Consider the following 21,823-nt stretch of genomic DNA (forward strand, 5'->3'; position numbering starts at 1 on the left):
ACTAGGCCTCGCTCAGGCCAGCCCTCCTTGAGGGATCTTGTCCCACTACAAAGCCTGCACAGTAAAAGGTCCTTAGCGAAGTTCCCAGGGTTTCGCCATGGTCTCCCTCGGCAGCTCCACTACTGCAGGGACTCATGTTTGCTGTGAACTAGGATAGGTGGCCCTGCTTCCAAAAGCAGTCTTTTCCCCTTTGGAAATCTGGATTCTTTTAGCCTCGGAGCTGTCTGCGAAACCCTAGGAAGGCCCAGCTTCTACTCACTGCAGGCACCTACGAGGAGGAAACGAGTATGTTTCCCCGGAGAAACAGGCTGCTTGCAAGTGTCGAGGGGAGCTTCTCAGGTGCCCAGTGTGTCCCGTTTGTTTCCCTTCGCAGCTCCCATCCTGCAGGTACTTATGCTGGGGGCTTTCAAAGGAATGTGGCTCTGCCGACAAAAGCAGCCTTTTCCCTTTGGAAGCTTGGATTCTAGTGTCTCAGGGATGCTTGCCAGACCTTGAAGTTTCCCGGGTTTTAGTCTACGCAGGTACGCTTGTGTAGCAAACGAGCACTTTCCCCCGAGAAACCGGGTCCCTGCCACGTTGGAGGAGAGTTAATTCTGCAGACCTCGTTCCTCCTGGGAAAGCGAAATGCCACCCTGAGCCTCAGGGTAGTGCCTAAGTTTCCACCGGGCAAGCTCTGCGTGCCTCGGTTTCCATGAGGTCTCCACAGTTTTGTGCTCAATGGAGAACGAGGATAGCTTTCAGGACTCCATACACTCTGTCCTCCGCACCTTTTCCCATGCTACCTCTTGGACCCCCCCCCACCCCACGTCTTTACAGTGCCTGCTGAACAACAAGCAGCCGTGTAAGTTCTTCGGAACACTTCTTGCATGCACAGCCCTAGGCAGCACACTGCTCTCTCTCTTCCTTTGGAAACCTAGGTTGCCGCAGCTCGTCCCAGCTTACGAAGACAGTCAGAGGCGATCTAATGTGCTAGGTAACGTGGACTCAGTGAGGACAAGGGCCCTACCTGCACTCAGAAAAGCACTCTGCTCAGCCTTCCATCCAGGAGCTCACAACGCCTGGCTCGTTGGTTTAGCAGGATGTCTATGTGAGGTCCAAGCTGAGCAAAGAGCACAATTCCTCCTTTACCCTGCTAGGCCCCGAAGAGGTAGAGCCAACTAGGCCTCGCTGAGGCCAGCCCTCCTTGAGGGATCTTGCCACACTTCGAAGCCTGCACAGTAAAAGGTACTTAGCGCCGTTACCAGGGTTTCGCCATGCTCTCCTTCGGCAGCTCCACTACTGCAGGACTCATGTTAGCTCTCAACTAGGATAAGTGGCCCTGCTTCCAAAAGCAGTCTTTTCCCCTTTGGAAATCTGGATTCTTGTAGCCTCGGAGCTGTTTGCGAAACCCTAGGAAGGCCCAGCTTCTACTCACTGCAGGCACCAACGAGGAGGAAACGAGTATGTTCCCCCGGAGAAACAGGCTGCTTGCAAGTGTCGAGGGGAGCTTCTAAGGTGCCCAGTGTGTCCCGTTTGTTTCCCTTCGCAGCTCCCATCCTGCGGGTACTTATGCTGGGTGCTAACAAGGGTAGGTGGCTCTGCCGACAAAAGCAGCATTTTCCCTTTGGAAGCTTGGATTCTAGTGTCTCAGGGGCTGCTTGCCAAACCTTGATGTTGCCCCGGTTCTAGGCACCGCAGGTACGCTTGCCTAGCAAACGAGAACATTCCCCCGAGACACCGGGTTCCTGCCACGTTGGAGGAGAGTTAATTCTTCAGACCTCGTTCCTCCTGGGAAAGCGAAATGCCACCCTGAGCCTCAGGGTAGTGCCTAAGTTTCCACCGGGCAAGCTCTGCGTTCCTCGGTTTCCATGAGGTCTCCACAGTTGTTGTGCTTCAATGGAGTGCGAGGATAGCTTTCAGGACTCCATACACTCTGCCCTCCGCACCGTTTGCCATGTTACCACTTGGATCCCCCCCAAGTCTCTGCAGTACCTGCTGAGCAACAAGCAGCCGTGTAGGTACTTCGGAACACTTCTTCCATGCACAGCCCTAGGCAGCACACTGCTCTCTCTCTTCCTTTGGAAACCTAGGTTGCCGCAGCTCGTCCCAGCTTACGAAGACAGTCAGAGACGATCTAATGTGCTAGGTAACGTGGACTCAGTGAGGACAAGGGCCCTACCTGCACTCAGAAAAGCACTCTGCTCAGCCTTCCATCCAGGAGCTCACACCGCCTGGTTCGTTGGTTTAGCAGGACGTCTATGTGAGGTCCAAGCTGAGCAAAGAGCACAATTCCTCCTTTACCCTGCTAGGCCCCGGATGAGGTAAAGTTAACTATGCCTCGCTCAGGACAGCCCTCCATGAGGGATCTTTCCACACTTATAAGCCTGAGATTAAAAGCTACTTAGCGAGGTCCACAGGGTTTCGCCAAGCTCTCCCTCGGCAGCTTCACTACTGCAGGACTCAAGTTTGCTCTCAACTAGGATAAGTGGCCCTGCTTCCAAAAGCAGTCTTTTCCCGTTTGGAACTCTGGATTCTTGTAGCCTCGGAGCTGTTTGCGAAACCCTAGGAAGGCCCAGCTTCTACTCACTGCAGGCACCAACGAGGAGGAAACTAGTATGTTCCCCCAGAGAAACAGCTGCTTGCAAGTTTCGAGGGAGGCTTCTCAGGTGCCCATGGTGTCCCGTTTGTTTCCCTTCGTAGCTCCCATCCTGCAGGTACTTATGCTGGGTGCTAACAAGGGTAGGTGGCTCTGCCGACAAAAGCAGCCTTTTCCCTTAGGAAGCTTGGATTCTAGTGTCTCAGGGGCTGCTTGCCAAACCTTGATGTTGCCCCGGTGCTAGGCACCGCAGGTACGCTTGCGTAGCAAACGAGCACTTTCCCCCGAGAAACCGGGTTCCTGCCACGTTGGAGGAGAGTTAATTCTGCAGACCTCGTTCCTCCTGGAAAAGCGAAATGCCACCCTGAGACTCAGGGTAGTGCCTAAGTTTCTACTGGGCAAGCTCTGCGTGCCTCGGTTTCCATGAGGTCTCCACCGTTGTTGTGCTTCAGTGGAACGCGAGGATAGCTTCAGGACTCCAAGCACTCTGGCCTCTGCACCGTTTCCCATGCTATGACACGCATCCCCCCAACGTCTCCTCTCTGCTTGCTGAGCAGCAAGCAGCCGTGTGGTTTTCGGAATACTTCTTGCATGCACAGCCCAAGGCGGCACACTGCTCTCTCTCTTCCTTCGGAAACCTAGGTTACCACCGCTTGTTCCAGCTCACGAAGACAGTCAGAGACGGTCTCATGTGCTGGGTAACGTGGACTGAGTGAGGACAAGGGCCCTACCTGCACTCAGAAAAACACTCTGCTCAGCCTTCCATCCAGGAGCTCACAACGCCTGGCTCGTTGGTTTAGCAGGATGTCTATGTGAGGTCCAAGCTGAGCAAAGAGCACAATTCCTCCTTTACCCTGCTAGGCCCCGAAGAGGTAGAGCCAACTAGGCCTCGCTCATGCCAGTCCTCCTTGAGGGATCTTGCCACACTTCGAAGCCTGCACAGTAAAAGGTACTTAGCGCCGTTACCAGGGTTTCGCCATGCTCTCCTTCGGCAGCTCCACTACTGCAGGATTCATGTTAGCTCTCAACTAGGATAAGTGGCCCTGCTTCCAAAAGCAGTCTTTTCCCCTTTGGAAATCTGGATTCTTGTAGCCTCGGAGATGTTTGCGAAACCCTAGGAAGGCCCAGCTTCTACTCACGGCAGGCACCAACGAGGAGGAAACGAGTATGTTCCCCCGGAGAAACAGGCTGCTTGCAAGTGTCGAGGGGAGCTTCTCAGGTGCCCAGTGTGTCCCGTTTGTTTCCCTTCGCAGCTCCCATCCTGCAGGTACTTATGCTGGGTGCTAACAAGGGTAGGTGGCTCTGCCGACAAAAGCAGCCTTTTCCCTTTGGAAGCTTGGATTCTAGTGTCTCAGGGGCTGCTTGCCAAACCTTGATGTTGCCCCGGTTCTAGGCACCGCAGGTACGCTTGCCTAGCAAACGAGAACTTTCCCCCGAGACACCGGGTTCCTGCCACGTTGGAGGAGAGTTAATTCTTCAGACCTCGTTCCTCCTGGGAAAGCGAAATGCCACCCTGAGCCTCAGGGTAGTGCCTAAGTTTCCACCGGGCAAGCTCTGCGTTCCTCGGTTTCCATGAGGTCTCCACAGTTGTTGTGCTTCAATGGAGTGCGAGGTTAGCTTTCAGGACTCCATACACTCTGCCCTCCGCACCGTTTGCCATGTTACCACTTGGATCCCCCCCAAGTCTCTGCAGTACCTGCTGAGCAACAAGCAGCCGTGTAGGTACTTCGGAACACTTCTTGCATGCACAGCCCAAGGCGGCACACTGCTCTCTCTCTTCCTTTGGAAACGTAGGTTTCCGCAGCTTGTCCCAGCTTACGAAGACAGAAGAGCCGGTCTAATATGCTAGGTAACGTGGACTCAGTGAGGACAAAGGCCTACCTGCACTCAGAAAAACACTCTGCTCAGCCTTCCATCCAGGAGCTCACACCGACTGGCTCGTTGGTTTAGCAGGATGTCTATGTGAGGTCCAAGCTGAGCAAAGAGCACAATTCCTCCTTTAGCCTGGTAGGCCCCAGAAGAGGTAGAGCCAACTAGGCCTCGCTCAGGCCAGCCCTCCTTGAGGGATCTTGTCCCACTACAAAGCCTGCACAGTAAAAGGTCCTTAGCGAAGTTCCCAGGGTTTCGCCATGGTCTCCCTCGGCAGCTCCACTACTGCAGGGACTCATGTTTGCTGTGAACTAGGATAGGTGGCCCTGCTTCCAAAAGCAGTCTTTTCCCCTTTGGAAATCTGGATTCTTTTAGCCTCGGAGCTGTTTGCGAAACCCTAGGAAGGCCCAGCTTCTACTCACTGCAGGCACCTACGAGGAGGAAACGAGTATGTTTCCCCGGAGAAACAGGCTGCTTGCAAGTGTCGAGGGGAGCTTCTCAGGTGCCCAGTGTGTCCCGTTTGTTTCCCTTCGCAGCTCCCATCCTGCAGGTACTTATGCTGGGGGCTTTCAAAGGAATGTGGCTCTGCCGACAAAAGCAGCCTTTTCCCTTTGGAAGCTTGGATTCTAGTGTCTCAGGGATGCTTGCCAGACCTTGAAGTTTCCCGGGTTTTAGTCTACGCAGGTACGCTTGTGTAGCAAACGAGCACTTTCCCCCGAGAAACCGGGTCCCTGCCACGTTGGAGGAGAGTTAATTCTGCAGACCTCGTTCCTCCTGGGAAAGCGAAATGCCACCCTGAGCCTCAGGGTAGTGCCTAAGTTTCCACCGGGCAAGCTCTGCGTGCCTCGGTTTCCATGAGGTCTCCACAGTTTTGTGCTCAATGGAGAACGAGGATAGCTTTCAGGACTCCATACACTCTGTCCTCCGCACCGTTTCCCATGCTACCTCTTGGACCCCCCCCCACCCCACGTCTTTACAGTGCCTGCTGAACAACAAGCAGCCGTGTAAGTTCTTCGGAACACTTCTTGCATGCACAGCCCTAGGCAGCACACTGCTCTCTCTCTTCCTTTGGAAACCTAGGTTGCCGCAGCTCGTCCCAGCTTACGAAGACAGTCAGAGGCGATCTAATGTGCTAGGTAACGTGGACTCAGTGAGGACAAGGGCCCTACCTGCACTCAGAAAAGCACTCTGCTCAGCCTTCCATCCAGGAGCTCACAACGCCTGGCTCGTTGGTTTAGCAGGATGTCTATGTGAGGTCCAAGCTGAGCAAAGAGCACAATTCCTCCTTTACCCTGCTAGGCCCCGAAGAGGTAGAGCCAACTAGGCCTCGCTGAGGCCAGCCCTCCTTGAGGGATCTTGCCACACTTCGAAGCCTGCACAGTAAAAGGTACTTAGCGCCGTTACCAGGGTTTCGCCATGCTCTCCTTCGGCAGCTCCACTACTGCAGGACTCATGTTAGCTCTCAACTAGGATAAGTGGCCCTGCTTCCAAAAGCAGTCTTTTCCCCTTTGGAAATCTGGATTCTTGTAGCCTCGGAGCTGTTTGTGAAACCCTAGGAAGGCCCAGCTTCTACTCACTGCAGGCACCAACGAGGAGGAAACGAGTATGTTCCCCCGGAGAAACAGGCTGCTTGCAAGTGTCGAGGGGAGCTTCTAAGGTGCCCAGTGTGTCCCGTTTGTTTCCCTTCGCAGCTCCCATCCTGCGGGTACTTATGCTGGGTGCTAACAAGGGTAGGTGGCTCTGCCGACAAAAGCAGCATTTTCCCTTTGGAAGCTTGGATTCTAGTGTCTCAGGGGCTGCTTGCCAAACCTTGATGTTGCCCCGGTTCTAGGCACCGCAGGTACGCTTGCCTAGCAAACGAGAACTTTCCCCCGAGACACCGGGTTCCTGCCACGTTGGAGGAGAGTTAATTCTTCAGACCTCGTTCCTCCTGGGAAAGCGAAATGCCACCCTGAGCCTCAGGGTAGTGCCTAAGTTTCCACCGGGCAAGCTCTGCGTGCCTCGGTTTCCATGAGGTCTCCACAGTTTTGTGCTCAATGGAGAACGAGGATAGCTTTCAGGACTCCATACACTCTGCCCTCCGCACCGTTTCCCATGCTACCTCTTGGACCCCCCCCCCACCCAACGTCTTTACAGTGCCTGCTGAACAACAAGCAGCCGTGTAAGTTCTTCGGAACACTTCTTGCATGCACAGCCCTAGGCAGCACACTGCTCTCTCTCTTCCTTTGGAAACCTAGGTTTCCGCAGCTCGTCCCAGCTTACGAAGACAGTCAGAGCCGATCTAATGTGCTAGGTAACGTGGACTCAGTGAGGACAAGGGCCCTACCTGCACTCAGAAAAGCACTCTGCTCAGCCTTCCATCCAGGAGCTCACACCGCCTGGTTCGTTGGTTTAGCAGGACGTCTATGTGAGGTCCAAGCTGAGCAAAGAGCACAATTCCTCCTTTACCCTGCTAGGCCCCGGATGAGGTAAAGTTAACTATGCCTCGCTCAGGCCAGCCCTCCATGAGGGATCTTGCCACACTTATAAGCCTGAGATTAAAAGCTACTTAGCGAGGTCCACAGGGTTTCGCCAAGCTCTCCCTCGGCAGCTTCACTACTGCAGGACTCAAGTTTGCTCTCAACTAGGATAAGTGGCCCTGCTTCCAAAAGCAGTCTTTTCCCGTTTGGAACTCTGGATTCTTGCAGCCTCGGAGCTGTTTGCGAAACCCTAGGAAGGCCCAGCTTCTACTCACTGCAGGCACCAACGAGGAGGAAACTAGTATGTTCCCCCAGAGAAACAGCTGCTTGCAAGTTTCGAGGGAGGCTTCTCAGGTGCCCATGGTGTCCCGTTTGTTTCCCTTCGTAGCTCCCATCCTGCAGGTACTTATGCTGGGTGCTAACAAGGGTAGGTGGCTCTGCCGACAAAAGCAGCCTTTTCCCTTAGGAAGCTTGGATTCTAGTGTCTCAGGGGCTGCTTGCCAAACCTTGATGTTGCCCCGGTGCTAGGCACCGCAGGTACGCTTGCGTAGCAAACGAGCACTTTCCCCCGAGAAACCGGGTTCCTGCCACGTTGGAGGAGAGTTAATTCTGCAGACCTCGTTCCTCCTGGAAAAGCGAAATGCCACCCTGAGACTCAGGGTAGTGCCTAAGTTTCTACTGGGCAAGCTCTGCGTGCCTCGGTTTCCATGAGGTCTCCACCGTTGTTGTGCTTCAGTGGAACGCGAGGATAGCTTCAGGACTCCAAGCACTCTGGCCTCTGCACCGTTTCCCATGCTATGACACGCATCCCCCCAACGTCTCCTCTCTGCTTGCTGAGCAGCAAGCAGCCGTGTGGTTTTCGGAATACTTCTTGCATGCACAGCCCAAGGCGGCACACTGCTCTCTCTCTTCCTTCGGAAACCTAGGTTACCACCGCTTGTTCCAGCTCACGAAGACAGTCAGAGACGGTCTCATGTGCTGGGTAACGTGGACTGAGTGAGGACAAGGGCCCTACCTGCACTCAGAAAAACACTCTGCTCAGCCTTCCATCCAGGAGCTCACAACGCCTGGCTCGTTGGTTTAGCAGGATGTCTATGTGAGGTCCAAGCTGAGCAAAGAGCACAATTCCTCCTTTACCCTGCTAGGCCCCGAAGAGGTAGAGCCAACTAGGCCTCGCTCATGCCAGCCCTCCTTGAGGGATCTTGCCACACTTCGAAGCCTGCACAGTAAAAGGTACTTAGCGCCGTTACCAGGGTTTCGCCATGCTCTCCTTCGGCAGCTCCACTACTGCAGGATTCATGTTAGCTCTCAACTAGGATAAGTGGCCCTGCTTCCAAAAGCAGTCTTTTCCCCTTTGGAAATCTGGATTCTTGTAGCCTCGGAGATGTTTGCGAAACCCTAGGAAGGCCCAGCTTCTACTCACTGCAGGCACCAACGAGGAGGAAACGAGTATGTTCCCCCGGAGAAACAGGCTGCTTGCAAGTGTCGAGGGGAGCTTCTCAGGTGCCCAGTGTGTCCCGTTTGTTTCCCTTCGCAGCTCCCATCCTGCAGGTACTTATGCTGGGTGCTAACAAGGGTAGGTGGCTCTGCCGACAAAAGCAGCCTTTTCCCTTTGGAAGCTTGGATTCTAGTGTCTCAGGGGCTGCTTGCCAAACCTTGATGTTGCCCCGGTTCTAGGCACCGCAGGTACGCTTGCCTAGCAAACGAGAACTTTCCCCCGAGACACCGGGTTCCTGCCACGTTGGAGGAGAGTTAATTCTTCAGACCTCGTTCCTCCTGGGAAAGCGAAATGCCACCCTGAGCCTCAGGGTAGTGCCTAAGTTTCCACCGGGCAAGCTCTGCGTTCCTCGGTTTCCATGAGGTCTCCACAGTTGTTGTGCTTCAATGGAGTGCGAGGTTAGCTTTCAGGACTCCATACACTCTGCCCTCCGCACCGTTTGCCATGTTACCACTTGGATCCCCCCCAAGTCTCTGCAGTACCTGCTGAGCAACAAGCAGCCGTGTAGGTACTTCGGAACACTTCTTGCATGCACAGCCCAAGGCGGCACACTGCTCTCTCTCTTCCTTTGGAAACGTAGGTTTCCGCAGCTTGTCCCAGCTTACGAAGACAGAAGAGCCGGTCTAATATGCTAGGTAACGTGGACTCAGTGAGGACAAAGGCCTACCTGCACTCAGAAAAACACTCTGCTCAGCCTTCCATCCAGGAGCTCACACCGACTGGCTCGTTGGTTTAGCAGGATGTCTATGTGAGGTCCAAGCTGAGCAAAGAGCACAATTCCTCCTTTAGCCTGGTAGGCCCCAGAAGAGGTAGAGCCAACTAGGCCTCGCTCAGGCCAGCCCTCCTTGAGGGATCTTGTCCCACTACAAAGCCTGCACAGTAAAAGGTCCTTAGCGAAGTTCCCAGGGTTTCGCCATGGTCTCCCTCGGCAGCTCCACTACTGCAGGGACTCATGTTTGCTGTGAACTAGGATAGGTGGCCCTGCTTCCAAAAGCAGTCTTTTCCCCTTTGGAAATCTGGATTCTTTTAGCCTCGGAGCTGTTTGCGAAACCCTAGGAAGGCCCAGCTTCTACTCACTGCAGGCACCTACGAGGAGGAAACGAGTATGTTTCCCCGGAGAAACAGGCTGCTTGCAAGTGTCGAGGGGAGCTTCTCAGGTGCCCAGTGTGTCCCGTTTGTTTCCCTTCGCAGCTCCCATCCTGCAGGTACTTATGCTGGGGGCTTTCAAAGGAATGTGGCTCTGCCGACAAAAGCAGCCTTTTCCCTTTGGAAGCTTGGATTCTAGTGTCTCAGGGATGCTTGCCAGACCTTGAAGTTTCCCGGGTTTTAGTCTACGCAGGTACGCTTGTGTAGCAAACGAGCACTTTCCCCCGAGAAACCGGGTCCCTGCCACGTTGGAGGAGAGTTAATTCTGCAGACCTCGTTCCTCCTGGGAAAGCGAAATGCCACCCTGAGCCTCAGGGTAGTGCCTAAGTTTCCACCGGGCAAGCTCTGCGTGCCTCGGTTTCCATGAGGTCTCCACAGTTTTGTGCTCAATGGAGAACGAGGATAGCTTTCAGGACTCCATACACTCTGTCCTCCGCACCGTTTCCCATGCTACCTCTTGGACCCCCCCCCACCCCACGTCTTTACAGTGCCTGCTGAACAACAAGCAGCCGTGTAAGTTCTTCGGAACACTTCTTGCATGCACAGCCCTAGGCAGCACACTGCTCTCTCTCTTCCTTTGGAAACCTAGGTTGCCGCAGCTCGTCCCAGCTTACGAAGACAGTCAGAGGCGATCTAATGTGCTAGGTAACGTGGACTCAGTGAGGACAAGGGCCCTACCTGCACTCAGAAAAGCACTCTGCTCAGCCTTCCATCCAGGAGCTCACAACGCCTGGCTCGTTGGTTTAGCAGGATGTCTATGTGAGGTCCAAGCTGAGCAAAGAGCACAATTCCTCCTTTACCCTGCTAGGCCCCGAAGAGGTAGAGCCAACTAGGCCTCGCTGAGGCCAGCCCTCCTTGAGGGATCTTGCCACACTTCGAAGCCTGCACAGTAAAAGGTACTTAGCGCCGTTACCAGGGTTTCGCCATGCTCTCCTTCGGCAGCTCCACTACTGCAGGACTCATGTTAGCTCTCAACTAGGATAAGTGGCCCTGCTTCCAAAAGCAGTCTTTTCCCCTTTGGAAATCTGGATTCTTGTAGCCTCGGAGCTGTTTGTGAAACCCTAGGAAGGCCCAGCTTCTACTCACTGCAGGCACCAACGAGGAGGAAACGAGTATGTTCCCCCGGAGAAACAGGCTGCTTGCAAGTGTCGAGGGGAGCTTCTAAGGTGCCCAGTGTGTCCCGTTTGTTTCCCTTCGCAGCTCCCATCCTGCGGGTACTTATGCTGGGTGCTAACAAGGGTAGGTGGCTCTGCCGACAAAAGCAGCATTTTCCCTTTGGAAGCTTGGATTCTAGTGTCTCAGGGGCTGCTTGCCAAACCTTGATGTTGCCCCGGTTCTAGGCACCGCAGGTACGCTTGCCTAGCAAACGAGAACTTTCCCCCGAGACACCGGGTTCCTGCCACGTTGGAGGAGAGTTAATTCTTCAGACCTCGTTCCTCCTGGGAAAGCGAAATGCCACCCTGAGCCTCAGGGTAGTGCCTAAGTTTCCACCGGGCAAGCTCTGCGTGCCTCGGTTTCCATGAGGTCTCCACAGTTTTGTGCTCAATGGAGAACGAGGATAGCTTTCAGGACTCCATACACTCTGCCCTCCGCACCGTTTCCCATGCTACCTCTTGGACCCCCCCCCCACCCAACGTCTTTACAGTGCCTGATGAACAACAAGCAGCCGTGTAAGTTCTTCGGAACACTTCTTGCATGCACAGCCCTAGGCAGCACACTGCTCTCTCTCTTCCTTTGGAAACCTAGGTTTCCGCAGCTCGTCCCAGCTTACGAAGACAGTCAGAGCCGATCTAATGTGCTAGGTAACGTGGACTCAGTGAGGACAAGGGCCCTACCTGCACTCAGAAAAGCACTCTGCTCAGCCTTCCATCCAGGAGCTCACACCGCCTGGTTCGTTGGTTTAGCAGGACGTCTATGTGAGGTCCAAGCTGAGCAAAGAGCACAATTCCTCCTTTACCCTGCTAGGCCCCGGATGAGGTAAAGTTAACTATGCCTCGCTCAGGCCAGCCCTCCATGAGGGATCTTGCCACACTTATAAGCCTGAGATTAAAAGCTACTTAGCGAGGTCCACAGGGTTTCGCCAAGCTCTCCCTCGGCAGCTTCACTACTGCAGGACTCAAGTTTGCTCTCAACTAGGATAAGTGGCCCTGCTTCCAAAAGCAGTCTTTTCCCGTTTGGAACTCTGGATTCTTGCAGCCTCGGAGCTGTTTGCGAAACCCTAGGAAGGCCCAGCTTCTACTCACTGCAGGCACCAACGAGGAGGAAACTAGTATGTTCCCCCAGAGAAACAGCTGCTTGCAAGTTTCGAGGGAGGCTTCTCAGGTGCCCATGGTGTCCCGTTTGTTTCCCTTCGTAGCTCCCATCCTGCAGGTACTTATGCTGGGTGCTAACAAGGGTAGGTGGCTCTGCCGACAAAAGCAGCCTTTTCCCTTAGGAAGCTTGGATTCTAGTGTCTCAGGGGCTGCTTGCCAAACCTTGATGTTGCCCCGGTGCTAGGCACCGCAGGTACGCTTGCGTAGCAAACGAGCACTTTCCCCCGAGAAACCGGGTTCCTGCCACGTTGGAGGAGAGTTAATTCTGCAGACCTCGTTCCTCCTGGAAAAGCGAAATGCCACCCTGAGACTCAGGGTAGTGCCTAAGTTTCTACTGGGCAAGCTCTGCGTGCCTCGGTTTCCATGAGGTCTCCACCGTTGTTGTGCTTCAGTGGAACACGAGGATAGCTTCAGGACTCCAAGCACTCTGGCCTCTGCACCGTTTCCCATGCTATGACACGCATCCCCCCAACGTCTCCTCTCTGCTTGCTGAGCAGCAAGCAGCCGTGTGGTTTTCGGAATACTTCTTGCATGCACAGCCCAAGGCGGCACACTGCTCTCTCTCTTCCTTCGGAAACCTAGGTTACCACCGCTTGTTCCAGCTCACGAAGACAGTCAGAGACGGTCTCATGTGCTGGGTAACGTGGACTGAGTGAGGACAAGGGCCCTACCTGCACTCAGAAAAACACTCTGCTCAGCCTTCCATCCAGGAGCTCACAACGCCTGGCTCGTTGGTTTAGCAGGATGTCTATGTGAGGTCCAAGCTGAGCAAAGAGCACAATTCCTCCTTTACCCTGCTAGGCCCCGAAGAGGTAGAGCCAACTAGGCCTCGCTCATGCCAGTCCTCCTTGAGGGATCTTGCCACACTTCGAAGCCTGCACAGTAAAAGGTACTTAGCGCCGTTACCAGGGTTTCGCCATGCTCTCCTTCGGCAGCTCCACTACTGCAGGATTCATGTTAGCTCTCAACTAGGATAAGTGGCCCTGCTTCCAAAAGCAGTCTTTTCCCCTTTGGAAATCTGGATTCTTGTAGCCTCGGAGATGTTTGCGAAACCCTAGGAAGGCCCAGCTTCTACTCACGGCAGGCACCAACGAGGAGGAAACGAGTATGTTCCCCCGGAGAAACAGGCTGCTTGCAAGTGTCGAGGGGAGCTTCTCAGGTGCCCAGTGTGTCCCGTTTGTTTCCCTTCGCAGCTCCCATCCTGCAGGTACTTATGCTGGGTGCTAACAAGGGTAGGTGGCTCTGCCGACAAAAGCAGCCTTTTCCCTTTGGAAGCTTGGATTCTAGTGTCTCAGGGGCTGCTTGCCAAACCTTGATGTTGCCCCGGTTCTAGGCACCGCAGGTACGCTTGCCTAGCAAACGAGAACTTTCCCCCGAGACACCGGGTTCCTGCCACGTTGGAGGAGAGTTAATTCTTCAGACCTCGTTCCTCCTGGGAAAGCGAAATGCCACCCTGAGCCTCAGGGTAGTGCCTAAGTTTCCACCGGGCAAGCTCTGCGTTCCTCGGTTTCCATGAGGTCTCCACAGTTGTTGTGCTTCAATGGAGTGCGAGGTTAGCTTTCAGGACTCCATACACTCTGCCCTCCGCACCGTTTGCCATGTTACCACTTGGATCCCCCCCAAGTCTCTGCAGTACCTGCTGAGCAACAAGCAGCCGTGTAGGTACTTCGGAACACTTCTTGCATGCACAGCCCAAGGCGGCACACTGCTCTCTCTCTTCCTTTGGAAACGTAGGTTTCCGCAGCTTGTCCCAGCTTACGAAGACAGAAGAGCCGGTCTAATATGCTAGGTAACGTGGACTCAGTGAGGACAAAGGCCTACCTGCACTCAGAAAAACACTCTGCTCAGCCTTCCATCCAGGAGCTCACACCGACTGGCTCGTTGGTTTAGCAGGATGTCTATGTGAGGTCCAAGCTGAGCAAAGAGCACAATTCCTCCTTTAGCCTGGTAGGCCCCAGAAGAGGTAGAGCCAACTAGGCCTCGCTCAGGCCAGCCCTCCTTGAGGGATCTTGTCCCACTACAAAGCCTGCACAGTAAAAGGTCCTTAGCGAAGTTCCCAGGGTTTCGCCATGGTCTCCCTCGGCAGCTCCACTACTGCAGGGACTCATGTTTGCTGTGAACTAGGATAGGTGGCCCTGCTTCCAAAAGCAGTCTTTTCCCCTTTGGAAATCTGGATTCTTTTAGCCTCGGAGCTGTTTGCGAAACCCTAGGAAGGCCCAGCTTCTACTCACTGCAGGCACCTACGAGGAGGAAACGAGTATGTTTCCCCGGAGAAACAGGCTGCTTGCAAGTGTCGAGGGGAGCTTCTCAGGTGCCCAGTGTGTCCCGTTTGTTTCCCTTCGCAGCTCCCATCCTGCAGGTACTTATGCTGGGGGCTTTCAAAGGAATGTGGCTCTGCCGACAAAAGCAGCCTTTTCCCTTTGGAAGCTTGGATTCTAGTGTCTCAGGGATGCTTGCCAGACCTTGAAGTTTCCCGGGTTTTAGTCTACGCAGGTACGCTTGTGTAGCAAACGAGCACTTTCCCCCGAGAAACCGGGTCCCTGCCACGTTGGAGGAGAGTTAATTCTGCAGACCTCGTTCCTCCTGGGAAAGCGAAATGCCACCCTGAGCCTCAGGGTAGTGCCTAAGTTTCCACCGGGCAAGCTCTGCGTGCCTCGGTTTCCATGAGGTCTCCACAGTTTTGTGCTCAATGGAGAACGAGGATAGCTTTCAGGACTCCATACACTCTGTCCTCCGCACCGTTTCCCATGCTACCTCTTGGACCCCCCCCCACCCCACGTCTTTACAGTGCCTGCTGAACAACAAGCAGCCGTGTAAGTTCTTCGGAACACTTCTTGCATGCACAGCCCTAGGCAGCACACTGCTCTCTCTCTTCCTTTGGAAACCTAGGTTGCCGCAGCTCGTCCCAGCTTACGAAGACAGTCAGAGGCGATCTAATGTGCTAGGTAACGTGGACTCAGTGAGGACAAGGGCCCTACCTGCACTCAGAAAAGCACTCTGCTCAGCCTTCCATCCAGGAGCTCACAACGCCTGGCTCGTTGGTTTAGCAGGATGTCTATGTGAGGTCCAAGCTGAGCAAAGAGCACAATTCCTCCTTTACCCTGCTAGGCCCCGAAGAGGTAGAGCCAACTAGGCCTCGCTGAGGCCAGCCCTCCTTGAGGGATCTTGCCACACTTCGAAGCCTGCACAGTAAAAGGTACTTAGCGCCGTTACCAGGGTTTCGCCATGCTCTCCTTCGGCAGCTCCACTACTGCAGGACTCATGTTAGCTCTCAACTAGGATAAGTGGCCCTGCTTCCAAAAGCAGTCTTTTCCCCTTTGGAAATCTGGATTCTTGTAGCCTCGGAGCTGTTTGTGAAACCCTAGGAAGGCCCAGCTTCTACTCACTGCAGGCACCAACGAGGAGGAAACGAGTATGTTCCCCCGGAGAAACAGGCTGCTTGCAAGTGTCGAGGGGAGCTTCTAAGGTGCCCAGTGTGTCCCGTTTGTTTCCCTTCGCAGCTCCCATCCTGCGGGTACTTATGCTGGGTGCTAACAAGGGTAGGTGGCTCTGCCGACAAAAGCAGCATTTTCCCTTTGGAAGCTTGGATTCTAGTGTCTCAGGGGCTGCTTGCCAAACCTTGATGTTGCCCCGGTTCTAGGCACCGCAGGTACGCTTGCCTAGCAAACGAGAACTTTCCCCCGAGACACCGGGTTCCTGCCACGTTGGAGGAGAGTTAATTCTTCAGACCTCGTTCCTCCTGGGAAAGCGAAATGCCACCCTGAGCCTCAGGGTAGTGCCTAAGTTTCCACCGGGCAAGCTCTGCGTGCCTCGGTTTCCATGAGGTCTCCACAGTTTTGTGCTCAATGGAGAACGAGGATAGCTTTCAGGACTCCATACACTCTGCCCTCCGCACCGTTTCCCATGCTACCTCTTGGACCCCCCCCCCACCCAACGTCTTTACAGTGCCTGATGAACAACAAGCAGCCGTGTAAGTTCTTCGGAACACTTCTTGCATGCACAGCCCTAGGCAGCACACTGCTCTCTCTCTTCCTTTGGAAACCTAGGTTTCCGCAGCTCGTCCCAGCTTACGAAGACAGTCAGAGCCGATCTAATGTGCTAGGTAACGTGGACTCAGTGAGGACAAGGGCCCTACCTGCACTCAGAAAAGCACTCTGCTCAGCCTTCCATCCAGGAGCTCACACCGCCTGGTTCGTTGGTTTAGCAGGACGTCTATGTGAGGTCCAAGCTGAGCAAAGAGCACAATTCCTCCTTTACCCTGCTAGGCCCCGGATGAGGTAAAGTTAACTATGCCTCGCTCAGGCCAGCCCTCCATGAGGGATCTTGCCACACTTATAAGCCTGAGATTAAAAGCTACTTAGCGAGGTCCACAGGGTTTCGCCAAGCTCTCCCTCGGCAGCTTCACTACTGCAGGACTCAAGTTTGCTCTCAACTAGGATAAGTGGCCCTGCTTCCAAAAGCAGTCTTTTCCCGTTTGGAACTCTGGATTCTTGCAGCCTCGGAGCTGTTTGCGAAACCCTAGGAAGGCCCAGCTTCTACTCACTGCAGGCACCAACGAGGAGGAAACTAGTATGTTCCCCCAGAGAAACAGCTGCTTGCAAGTTTCGAGGGAGGCTTCTCAGGTGCCCATGGTGTCCCGTTTGTTTCCCTTCGTAGCTCCCATCCTGCAGGTACTTATGCTGGGTGCTAACAAGGGTAGGTGGCTCTGCCGACAAAAGCAGCCTTTTCCCTTAGGAAGCTTGGATTCTAGTGTCTCAGGGGCTGCTTGCCAAACCTTGATGTTGCCCCGGTGCTAGGCACCGCAGGTACGCTTGCGTAGCAAACGAGCACTTTCCCCCGAGAAACCGGGTTCCTGCCACGTTGGAGGAGAGTTAATTCTGCAGACCTCGTTCCTCCTGGAAAAGCGAAATGCCACCCTGAGACTCAGGGTAGTGCCTAAGTTTCTACTGGGCAAGCTCTGCGTGCCTCGGTTTCCATGAGGTCTCCACCGTTGTTGTGCTTCAGTGGAACGCGAGGATAGCTTCAGGACTCCAAGCACTCTGGCCTCTGCACCGTTTCCCATGCTATGACACGCATCCCCCCAACGTCTCCTCTCTGCTTGCTGAGCAGCAAGCAGCCGTGTAGGTACTTCGGAACACTTCTTGCATGCACAGCCCAAGGCGGCACACTGCTCTCTCTCTTCCTTTGGAAACGTAGGTTTCCGCAGCTTGTCCCAGCTTACGAAGACAGAAGAGCCGGTCTAATATGCTAGGTAACGTGGACTCAGTGAGGACAAAGGCCTACCTGCACTCAGAAAAACACTCTGCTCAGCCTTCCATCCAGGAGCTCACACCGACTGGCTCGTTGGTTTAGCAGGATGTCTATGTGAGGTCCAAGCTGAGCAAAGAGCACAATTCCTCCTTTAGCCTGGTAGGCCCCAGAAGAGGTAGAGCCAACTAGGCCTCGCTCAGGCCAGCCCTCCTTGAGGGATCTTGTCCCACTACAAAGCCTGCACAGTAAAAGGTCCTTAGCGAAGTTCCCAGGGTTTCGCCATGGTCTCCCTCGGCAGCTCCACTACTGCAGGGACTCATGTTTGCTGTGAACTAGGATAGGTGGCCCTGCTTCCAAAAGCAGTCTTTTCCCCTTTGGAAATCTGGATTCTTTTAGCCTCGGAGCTGTTTGCGAAACCCTAGGAAGGCCCAGCTTCTACTCACTGCAGGCACCTACGAGGAGGAAACGAGTATGTTTCCCCGGAGAAACAGGCTGCTTGCAAGTGTCGAGGGGAGCTTCTCAGGTGCCCAGTGTGTCCCGTTTGTTTCCCTTCGCAGCTCCCATCCTGCAGGTACTTATGCTGGGGGCTTTCAAAGGAATGTGGCTCTGCCGACAAAAGCAGCCTTTTCCCTTTGGAAGCTTGGATTCTAGTGTCTCAGGGATGCTTGCCAGACCTTGAAGTTTCCCGGGTTTTAGTCTACGCAGGTACGCTTGTGTAGCAAACGAGCACTTTCCCCCGAGAAACCGGGTCCCTGCCACGTTGGAGGAGAGTTAATTCTGCAGACCTCGTTCCTCCTGGGAAAGCGAAATGCCACCCTGAGCCTCAGGGTAGTGCCTAAGTTTCCACCGGGCAAGCTCTGCGTGCCTCGGTTTCCATGAGGTCTCCACAGTTTTGTGCTCAATGGAGAACGAGGATAGCTTTCAGGACTCCATACACTCTGTCCTCCGCACCGTTTCCCATGCTACCTCTTGGACCCCCCCCCACCCCACGTCTTTACAGTGCCTGCTGAACAACAAGCAGCCGTGTAAGTTCTTCGGAACACTTCTTGCATGCACAGCCCTAGGCAGCACACTGCTCTCTCTCTTCCTTTGGAAACCTAGGTTGCCGCAGCTCGTCCCAGCTTACGAAGACAGTCAGAGGCGATCTAATGTGCTAGGTAACGTGGACTCAGTGAGGACAAGGGCCCTACCTGCACTCAGAAAAGCACTCTGCTCAGCCTTCCATCCAGGAGCTCACAACGCCTGGCTCGTTGGTTTAGCAGGATGTCTATGTGAGGTCCAAGCTGAGCAAAGAGCACAATTCCTCCTTTACCCTGCTAGGCCCCGAAGAGGTAGAGCCAACTAGGCCTCGCTCAGGCCAGCCCTCCTTGAGGGATCTTGCCACACTTCGAAGCCTGCACAGTAAAAGGTACTTAGCGCCGTTACCAGGGTTTCGCCATGCTCTCCTTCGGCAGCTCCACTACTGCAGGACTCATGTTAGCTCTCAACTAGGATAAGTGGCCCTGCTTCCAAAAGCAGTCTTTTCCCCTTTGGAAATCTGGATTCTTGTAGCCTCGGAGCTGTTTGCGAAACCCTAGGAAGGCCCAGCTTCTACTCACTGCAGGCACCAACGAGGAGGAAACGAGTATGTTCCCCCGGAGAAACAGGCTGCTTGCAAGTGTCGAGGGGAGCTTCTAAGGTGCCCAGTGTGTCCCGTTTGTTTCCCTTCGCAGCTCCCATCCTGCGGGTACTTATGCTGGGTGCTAACAAGGGTAGGTGGCTCTGCCGACAAAAGCAGCATTTTCCCTTTGGAAGCTTGGATTCTAGTGTCTCAGGGGCTGCTTGCCAAACCTTGATGTTGCCCCGGTTCTAGGCACCGCAGGTACGCTTGCCTAGCAAACGAGAACTTTCCCCCGAGACACCGGGTTCCTGCCACGTTGGAGGAGAGTTAATTCTTCAGACCTCGTTCCTCCTGGGAAAGCGAAATGCCACCCTGAGCCTCAGGGTAGTGCCTAAGTTTCCACCGGTCAAGCTCTGCGTTCCTCGGTTTCCATGAGGTCTCCACAGTTTTGTGCTCAATGGAGAACGAGGATAGCTTTCAGGACTCCATACACTCTGCCCTCCGCACCGTTTCCCATGCTACCTCTTGGACCCCCCCCCCCACCCAACGTCTTTACAGTGCCTGCTGAACAACAAGCAGCCGTGTAAGTTCTTCGGAACACTTCTTGCATGCACAGCCCTAGGCAGCACACTGCTCTCTCTCTTCCTTTGGAAACCTAGGTTTCCGCAGCTCGTCCCAGCTTACGAAGACAGTCAGAGCCGATCTAATGTGCTAGGTAACGTGGACTCAGTGAGGACAAGGGCCCTACCTGCACTCAGAAAAGCACTCTGCTCAGCCTTCCATCCAGGAGCTCACACCGCCTGGTTCGTTGGTTTAGCAGGACGTCTATGTGAGGTCCAAGCTGAGCAAAGAGCACAATTCCTCCTTTACCCTGCTAGGCCCCGGATGAGGTAAAGTTAACTATGCCTCGCTCAGGACAGCCCTCCATGAGGGATCTTTCCACACTTATAAGCCTGAGATTAAAAGCTACTTAGCGAGGTCCACAGGGTTTCGCCAAGCTCTCCCTCGGCAGCTTCACTACTGCAGGACTCAAGTTTGCTCTCAACTAGGATAAGTGGCCCTGCTTCCAAAAGCAGTCTTTTCCCGTTTGGAACTCTGGATTCTTGTAGCCTCGGAGCTGTTTGCGAAACCCTAGGAAGGCCCAGCTTCTACTCACTGCAGGCACCAACGAGGAGGAAACTAGTATGTTCCCCCAGAGAAACAGCTGCTTGCAAGTTTCGAGGGAGGCTTCTCAGGTGCCCATGGTGTCCCGTTTGTTTCCCTTCGTAGCTCCCATCCTGCAGGTACTTATGCTGGGTGCTAACAAGGGTAGGTGGCTCTGCCGACAAAAGCAGCCTTTTCCCTTAGGAAGCTTGGATTCTAGTGTCTCAGGGGCTGCTTGCCAAACCTTGATGTTGCCCCGGTGCTAGGCACCGCAGGTACGCTTGCGTAGCAAACGAGCACTTTCCCCCGAGAAACCGGGTTCCTGCCACGTTGGAGGAGAGTTAATTCTGCAGACCTCGTTCCTCCTGGAAAAGCGAAATGCCACCCTGAGACTCAGGGTAGTGCCTAAGTTTCTACTGGGCAAGCTCTGCGTGCCTCGGTTTCCATGAGGTCTCCACCGTTGTTGTGCTTCAGTGGAACGCGAGGATAGCTTCAGGACTCCAAGCACTCTGGCCTCTGCACCGTTTCCCATGCTATGACACGCATCCCCCCAACGTCTCCTCTCTGCTTGCTGAGCAGCAAGCAGCCGTGTGGTTTTCGGAATACTTCTTGCATGCACAGCCCAAGGCGGCACACTGCTCTCTCTCTTCCTTCGGAAACCTAGGTTACCACCGCTTGTTCCAGCTCACGAAGACAGTCAGAGACGGTCTCATGTGCTGGGTAACGTGGACTGAGTGAGGACAAGGGCCCTACCTGCACTCAGAAAAACACTCTGCTCAGCCTTCCATCCAGGAGCTCACAACGCCTGGCTCGTTGGTTTAGCAGGATGTCTATGTGAGGTCCAAGCTGAGCAAAGAGCACAATTCCTCCTTTACCCTGCTAGGCCCCGAAGAGGTAGAGCCAACTAGGCCTCGCTCATGCCAGTCCTCCTTGAGGGATCTTGCCACACTTCGAAGCCTGCACAGTAAAAGGTACTTAGCGCCGTTACCAGGGTTTCGCCATGCTCTCCTTCGGCAGCTCCACTACTGCAGGATTCATGTTAGCTCTCAACTAGGATAAGTGGCCCTGCTTCCAAAAGCAGTCTTTTCCCCTTTGGAAATCTGGATTCTTGTAGCCTCGGAGATGTTTGCGAAACCCTAGGAAGGCCCAGCTTCTACTCACGGCAGGCACCAACGAGGAGGAAACGAGTATGTTCCCCCGGAGAAACAGGCTGCTTGCAAGTGTCGAGGGGAGCTTCTCAGGTGCCCAGTGTGTCCCGTTTGTTTCCCTTCGCAGCTCCCATCCTGCAGGTACTTATGCTGGGTGCTAACAAGGGTAGGTGGCTCTGCCGACAAAAGCAGCCTTTTCCCTTTGGAAGCTTGGATTCTAGTGTCTCAGGGGCTGCTTGCCAAACCTTGATGTTGCCCCGGTTCTAGGCACCGCAGGTACGCTTGCCTAGCAAACGAGAACTTTCCCCCGAGACACCGGGTTCCTGCCACGTTGGAGGAGAGTTAATTCTTCAGACCTCGTTCCTCCTGGGAAAGCGAAATGCCACCCTGAGCCTCAGGGTAGTGCCTAAGTTTCCACCGGGCAAGCTCTGCGTTCCTCGGTTTCCATGAGGTCTCCACAGTTGTTGTGCTTCAATGGAGTGCGAGGTTAGCTTTCAGGACTCCATACACTCTGCCCTCCGCACCGTTTGCCATGTTACCACTTGGATCCCCCCCAAGTCTCTGCAGTACCTGCTGAGCAACAAGCAGCCGTGTAGGTACTTCGGAACACTTCTTGCATGCACAGCCCAAGGCGGCACACTGCTCTCTCTCTTCCTTTGGAAACGTAGGTTTCCGCAGCTTGTCCCAGCTTACGAAGACAGAAGAGCCGGTCTAATATGCTAGGTAACGTGGACTCAGTGAGGACAAAGGCCTACCTGCACTCAGAAAAACACTCTGCTCAGCCTTCCATCCAGGAGCTCACACCGACTGGCTCGTTGGTTTA

This window comes from Balaenoptera physalus (assembly GCF_965194825.1).
Source record: "Balaenoptera physalus genome assembly, contig: HAP1_SCAFFOLD_667, whole genome shotgun sequence".
Classification (NCBI taxonomy): Eukaryota; Metazoa; Chordata; class Mammalia; order Artiodactyla; family Balaenopteridae; genus Balaenoptera; species Balaenoptera physalus.